Raw genomic sequence first — 7,756 nt, 5'->3', positions numbered from 1 at the left:
ATTGCTAATACATGGTTCATGAGCGTACTCCTGGACGACTTACTCGGAAGTGTCTTTGACATCTGTACGGCGCTTCTGAGAAGTCAGGTATGGGTGGAATCCATGTGTTGACAAGATAGGCGTGGAACCATTGGGCCGAATATGGAAATTGAAACCTGCTATGTAGGCCTACTACTGTCACGAATCCAGCTCCGGCCACGCAGCCATTTTTTCAACTCAGACACCTTCCCAATCCTTACATAAACTCCTCACTCCCTTGTCCCTTCACTACCTTGTCGGTTCTCGCATCACGCTCGTATCACATATGGATTATTCCCCAGCCGACACATTGTCAAGCTCCGGATCTCCAGTCTCCGTTTATTACGCAAATGTATTCCGCGATTTCCAGGTCATTTAGTCTAGACTTCAGGGACTAGTTTATTCTCAGTTATCCCCTGTCTAACTTTTGCTGGGTAATAAACTCTCACTTCTGTTAGTGTCGTGTGATGTCCATGACGACTAGCCTACATATAGATCTATGGCATGTGTCATTTCTTAATCATTTTCATTGACGTTCAGCCAGTGTAGAGCCAACTAACTTCTCGCTTATAAGCCAGAATTATGGGTATTATACGTGTTAGTGTTGAAGCGGAGTCACTAAACTTGGAGTTCGAGTCTTAAATCTCCAGTATTCCAGTCCGAGTCCAAGTGCAAGCAGGCTTGTTTACTTAAGCAGTTTTCGTCAGTAGCAAATCAGACAGATTTTTAAATGCTTATCATAGCAAAATCATATATGCAATTCATTTTGATGAATGAATCACACATTGTTATTATGTATATCACTTGACAGCCCCAGTATTAATATACAGTGCCCTCCATAATTAATGGCACCCTAAGTGAATATGAGCAACACAGGCTCAGAAAAAATAGCCTTTGCTTTTTATCCTCTTGGTCTTTCACTCTATATTCACAAAAAATGTACCTTTTAATTTAAGTAAAATTATTGATAGATTTTATTTTCTTCCAAAACATGGGTGCCACAATTAGGCACCCCTAGAAAATCTTATAATTAATATCTACCTGGAGTATATTTCAAATCATTTTTAGCTATTTGATAAGAACTCTTAAGTGGTCAACCATGACTTCCTGTTTCACTGAAGTATAAATATGAGGTGACACAGGCCAAATTCCCTTTCATCACTATGGGAAAGACCAAAGAAAACAGTGACAATGTGTGACGAAAGGCTGTTGAGCTGCACAAATCAGGAAATGGATATAAAAACATCTCAAGTTGAAAATACCCATTTCCACTATCATGGCAATAATTAAGAACTTTAAAACGACAGGAGAGGTTAAGAATCAGCCTGGAAGAGGATATGTGTGTACATTGACCCCCACGCAACGTGAGGAATATGATTCGACTGGCAAAATCATCTCCAAGGATCACAGCTGGAGAATTGCAGACGTTTGTTGAGTCTTGGGGTCAGATAGTCTCCAAAACTACCATCAGACGCCACCTACATCACCACAAGTTGTTTGGGAAGATTGCCAGAAAAAAGCTTCTGATGCCACTCAACAACAAACTAAAGCGCCTACAGTTTGCTAAATGTAACTGGGACTTTCAATGGGACTAGATTTAAATGGTCATCTGAGACCAAAATAGAGCTTTTTGGCAACAAACATCAAAGGTGGGTTTGGCAGAGACAGAAAGATAGCCTTACAGAAAAGCACCTTATACCCACTGTAAAGTATGGTGGTGGATTTTTGATGTTGTGGGGCTAAAGGTCAACTTCGGAATCCGAAGGATCTGGAGAGATACTGTATGGAGGAATGGTCTCAGATCCCGTGCCATATGTTCACCAATCTCATCACGCATTATAGGAGAAAACTCAGAGCTTTTATCTTGGCAAAGGGAGGCTGTACATAATATTAAATGAAGGTGAGCCAATAATTGTGGCACACATATTTTTGAGAAAAATATTTGTTTCATGATAAGAATTTAATGTTTCCTTCAATAATGTTACTTCAATAAAAGGTTAGATTTTTGTGTATGAAAAATCATGAGGATAAACAATAGAGAATTCTCTTCGAATCTGGTTTCGCTCATTTTTACTAAAGGGTGCCAATAATTCTGGAGGGCACTGTAGCTATCAATATCTTATGGTCTTTCACAAAAACACTGAAACAAACTAAAACAAGAGTCCTCGTCTCCAACTTCTGAGTCTGGATGCAGCAAATGCTCTAGTCTGAATCCAGGTCGGAGTCATCAGTGCTCAAGTCCAAGTTGGGTCACAGACCCTAATAATCAGGACTCATGCATCAGAACACTGACACTCGTTGAAATTAAGATCCTTAGCTTTTTTCTACCTTTGTCAAAAGAACGTAGCATCCCAAGGTAGCTGAACTCAAAGCATACTAGGGCAACTGTCATGTTTGCTTCAGCACATTTCATACTTAGAATTAAGTGTTGACATAAACTAGATAATTGCACTGGGACAATATACCAATGCCTGACAGTCTATAATGAAAGTATATCACATCCAGAGGGGTATGTGGCAGGCTACTGTTGGAAGGTCGAAAAAAGTATAAATATATCATCACAAAAATATATTATGCATTGTATGACACCCAAGAAAAACATATGTGCACCCCCAACTCACACCCACACACATGCAGAAAAAAACGCAAGGGCAAACATGTTTCCATTGGATATCTCAGCGCACTGTTTTATTCATTTACTCAGCTTTGTGACAGACACCTCACAAGGAAAGAACCTAGCAATGCTGCTGCTGTTGGGAAACCAACATTTTTACTGTAGCGTCAACATCACACTGAAAAGTAAAAGAGTCACCTCAGAAAGTGTATGAGTCTCTCATTTAAAGTGATATGTACGAGGCAGACCATTCTTCGGCCTCTTTGTTTTTTTTTCTTCTTCTTTACATGGAACAAACAGACATGAATCTTCCCGCCATTTTCGCATCACATAGATTTATATTTATATATATATATATTTATCAACACTTTTCTAAAGAATTAAAATATTCAGCCACTAGTAGTACTGGAAAAAATGTTTCACTTTTAAATCACAATAATAAATATAAAAAAGGAACAATAGTAAATCCAATACAAATGACATGGAATCCGAGAACGTGGACTGTTCAGTCAAGACAAATATGCCTCGATATAAAACAAACTCAGAGATTCAACATTTCCTGAGGTTCTTGTGTTCCCCTGTTAAGACTATCTGAGGGAGGGAAATGGCTTTTACATCACTAAGGAGCTTTTACAAGAGGTCAAAGCGCACCCCGGGACCTGCCTCTGCCCCGGCATCTGCAAACCCAGGAAAAGCTTTGGTTTGACATGCAGAGAGACAATGATCCTTTAATAGGCTTTTCCATTCAATATCAGAACCCAAAAACACACACACAAAAAGTCCACGATATGCTGAACACTATACTGAAAGAATTTTCAAACCAACTACAAACTTTTTTTATCAGCAATGAATCCTCCAGTGAATTCAAATCTTGGATGGCCACCTTGGCTTAATCATCTTTAACATGTGTCTTGTTTGCCTTGTGTCTATAATTTGGGCAGAGGTATGAATAGTGCACTTTGACACCATGTGAAGCTCCTCCTCTCTCAGCTCCCCCAGTCTAATGCCATCACCCTAAAGGTGGAAGCCAGAAATGACTGAGTCTAATGTAATGGCCCTTGCACAGGCTCCAGATGGGATTTCTGTGTCCTTTACCCCACCTGTCAGAAAAGCCTACCCTAAATGCTATTTCGCTGTGAGAATTACAACACAAGGCGCTAGAAGTAGGATAACTTTAATTCTCCTTAAGTGAGAGGAGGTATACTATCTGTGGGAGTGGTTTTGGGTGTGTTTACAGCACGTCAGACTGTGTGGTAAAGGCAAATAACCACCCTCCCAGTCGACCCTAAACCCAGGTCTCCGGGGGTTATAGCCATGTACTTTCACCACAGAAAAGGGCCTGGCTTATCGGTATGGCTGTCAGAAGACAGTAGTAGTAACGACCTCTATCATGAGGATATGGGTTACAGATGCGTTGCGAGAGAAAGTTCTAGAAGAGACTAGAAGAGAAGCATGAGCACTGCTGTGCCCTTTTATCTTTGTGCAATAGTATATCAGACTAGAGTGCAAGGGCCTCAACTGCAGTTTAGTAACATGAACCTGACTTATCTTCGTCTAAGAAGAAGCTCCTTTTCAAAGCCTTATCAAAGCACGAGACTGGAGTCTGATTACAGTTATACAGGCTGGGTGAGGAGAGAGATGAAGGTAGCGAGGGGGTGGGGGGCAAACATATAGAGGGGGAGGGGGAAATCAGTTTAAAATCTGTACATGTAAACATCACACTTTCACTGAGTCAAAAACCAGAAGGAAAAAATACAAAGCTTCACATTGGTATACAAAGAGAAACTGAGCATAGATCTGCTGTTCCTAGAAGGTACAGGAGTAGAAACAAACAAAATAATAACATTAACAAGAATAATAATTAATCATAATAATTTTACAAAGCACCACAAAAAAAACATAACACAGGCAATGGTAAGAACCATATTTGACTGCTGCTGCATACTGCGGCAATACAAAAAAAAAAATCAGTTTTAACTTTTTTTCTTTCTTCATTTTAAGCTTTTTTTATACTCTGTGGAGTTACACCTCTGATGTGAAATGCAACGCATGGACACCCTGGGCTTAACCTCTCTTTAACAAAAATGTTTACATTACATCTGTCATTAAAATGTGAATCTCACTGGCAATTGAACTAAAAACTGAAATGAAGTACTATTCAAGAAGACACTCAAGAACCAGAGAATGTTCTGTTGGACTCACCACAGCCAACATACAAACACAGTAACATTGACTTGCCTTATAAGGCTGATTGAGACATAAATAATGGTGTAGCCAAATGAACACTTTCCCTGGGTTTAAGAGTTTTCAGAGATTAAGCCCTTGGTGCCCTTCTCTACACAAATGCTCATTGGTAATCATCCTGGCCATAGATGTTATAGATGAATCACTGGCTAAACACATATTCTTTGTTATATGTAATAATGCACCAAAGTAGGAGATTGTTTTAAATGATGGCATCACACCTTTGTTCTAAGAAAGACTAAATAAACCACTCCACACACACTCCTTGCTGTGGCATATGGGAACATTTGTGTAGCATTTTTGAAAAATAAAACAGTTTGATGTCTCATCTTTCCATTTTAAAGTTAAACCAAACATTAATGAATGCTGAGGTTGAACTTTATCTAAGAATATCTGCTGTAGGGTCAGGTGTACCTATGTTTACATATAGGCTAGTGGCCAAGGGGATTACCATGAGTGTCACTCCTTAAACGTTGGCTGTGAATGTGCAGGGCAAAATCATGAATATGTCAGTGATGTACAAAAAGCTTTGAAAAGACCACTTTACGTTACACAACAAATACAAAATAAGCTAAATGTCTTAGTAATAACAATGCCAACTATCGATAACAAAAATAGAGCTAGAAATCAGATACATCTATTCAGTGATGAGTGCTCCGCTGACAAAATCCCACCCACCCCCCACCAGTAAATATGCTGTGTCTGCCCTCTTCCATTTTAAATCCTCACCGACATACTACCTTACACAGACTCAGACAAACCTCTAATTTAGTTAGCTGTTACCTGGGAAGTTCAACTGTCAAAAAGTTACTCATATTCCAGGATTGTCTTTTGCTTTGTTTTTTGTTGTTTTTTTTTTTTAATTATTCTCAAAAGCAGGGTGTACTGTGCTGTGAAGCGTTCAGAGATTGTGCAAACAAATGGGAGTGTTACAGGAGCACCGTCAGTGACTCCTCCATAACGAGGTCTAACACCTTGCATCATTGAAAGTAGTAATGGAAGTCTACATAGACCTGGTCTGGTCCAACACTGCATCGAGCTACCATTCCTATCAGGGACCGTTCTCACTCAAGTCACTGGGTCATGTGGTGCTGTAGCACTGGCCAATAGTCGTGTGGAGATTCACACTTGGGTCTTTCGACACTGAAAACGAGGTCAGATTTATCGTTGACCAATGTGTTTTTAACTCCATCTATGCGTTTGGTCCCAATTTGTCTTTTTTTTTTTTGCTAATGAAAGTGACTCAGTCATGAGGTCAGAGAAGAAGCAGCTTTCGCAACACAAGAATATACAAATATTTGCAATGTAGCATGGGAGCTGTAGTCTTTTGTGGTTTTGGGATGAGTCTTTCCATCCTAAAGGATAAGAGACTGATGCTCTCACAAGGGTTGAGATTCACAGTGGTGTATGAGAGTACTGTGCTCTGTCTGTGATGGCTGGGTGGCAGTGTCAGGTACCATGACACTTAACTTGCTGCAGTGACCATTAGCATAGCTCCTTTTGCATATAAACTCTTACAGACCAACTGACCAACTAAATAGATCGGGATAGCCTATCTATACACTAACAGCCAGACAAAATCCAACTAGATGTACATGTGTGTGTGTGTGTGGTTATGGCTACCAGGCTAAATGTAGGCATGTGTGTGTGAATAAGACTTAATGTGAGCATGTTAGTAGTTTGGTGTATTTGAAAAGAATGTGCATTCAGCATCCACTAAATCTCTCTTGATTATCATCTGGATTGCAGTTAATGTTTCACTTCAATAGTATTGTCAGCTCTGGTGATGAGAATAGATACATTGTAAATGTATTAAATGTTACAGAGTGGTCAAAGACCATGGCTTTCATTGGAGAGCACTGTTATAGTTACCATTTCACTTCTCTCCCTTCCCTGTCCCATACCCTAATGTATACACTCCTTTAAGGCCCCAGTGACAGGGACAACCTAGCTTCTAACCACAGAAACAGAATAGATTGTAAGGTGTCATGCAGGGGACCCTCTGCATTTGATGTGTTTGGTCTGTGACCCTTGACTAATGATTGGCATAGGATGCACTCATGCACTGACTGAAGTGTTGCAACGTGTCCACAGCAAAGCATGGGTTTAAGTAGTGGGTGACCGAGAACAGGCAGTAAAAAAGGTGGTTATGAACATGGCACTTGGGCACTTGTGACCCATCTACATTAATCTACATCTATGCTTACAATTGGCAACCCCTGCTGTGAAGCATTGCCACATCCGAAATCTCATTCCTGTGGCTTCAACGGTACTAAACAACACAAAGGCTCTAATGGAGTTGGATTCACTAACCTAATCAAATCCTTCAGGCCTATGCTACAATCTGCAAACTACGGCATTTCTTCAGTTATGCCATTTTGGGTATGACTGAGAGAGTGGACTGTGGTATGGCAGCAGTTAATGTAGGAGGGATGGGCACTTGAACTGCACACCGTTGTATAGTGGTGAGTCTGGGCCCTTTGGAGTCGGCCGTCATTAGGGAAGCTTCTCAGTGAGCCCTTTCATGCCAGCAGTGAGTCCAAGGATAGATGGCAACTGAGGAGAGATACAGTATGGAGGCTTAGATCATAATTAGGCAAGAACCCTTACAGCCAGTGAGTCCAGCCCTAACAAGGTTTCTAAGTCCGAAGTCCTGAAGTAGTGGCACAGAGAGTGAACCACTTGAGAATTCCGCAATGGCGATCTGTTCCATCCGTTTTGCACTTTGATTCTCTTATTTTTTGTCTTGGTCTTTTGTGTTATGTCTCTGGCATTCATAGGCTAAGAGGCTCGTGGTCCAAATGCACCTGCTGTTCAGGTTGATAGCAGCAGAGTCCAGAAAATAACAGAGAAAAGTTAAATGAATGAATTGAACATTAA

The sequence above is a fragment of the Sprattus sprattus genome (assembly GCF_963457725.1).
Source record: "Sprattus sprattus genome assembly, chromosome: 16".
Taxonomy (NCBI): Eukaryota; Metazoa; Chordata; class Actinopteri; order Clupeiformes; family Clupeidae; genus Sprattus; species Sprattus sprattus.
The sequence above is the reverse complement of the archived record's forward strand: the minus strand, read 5'-3'. Positions refer to the sequence as shown.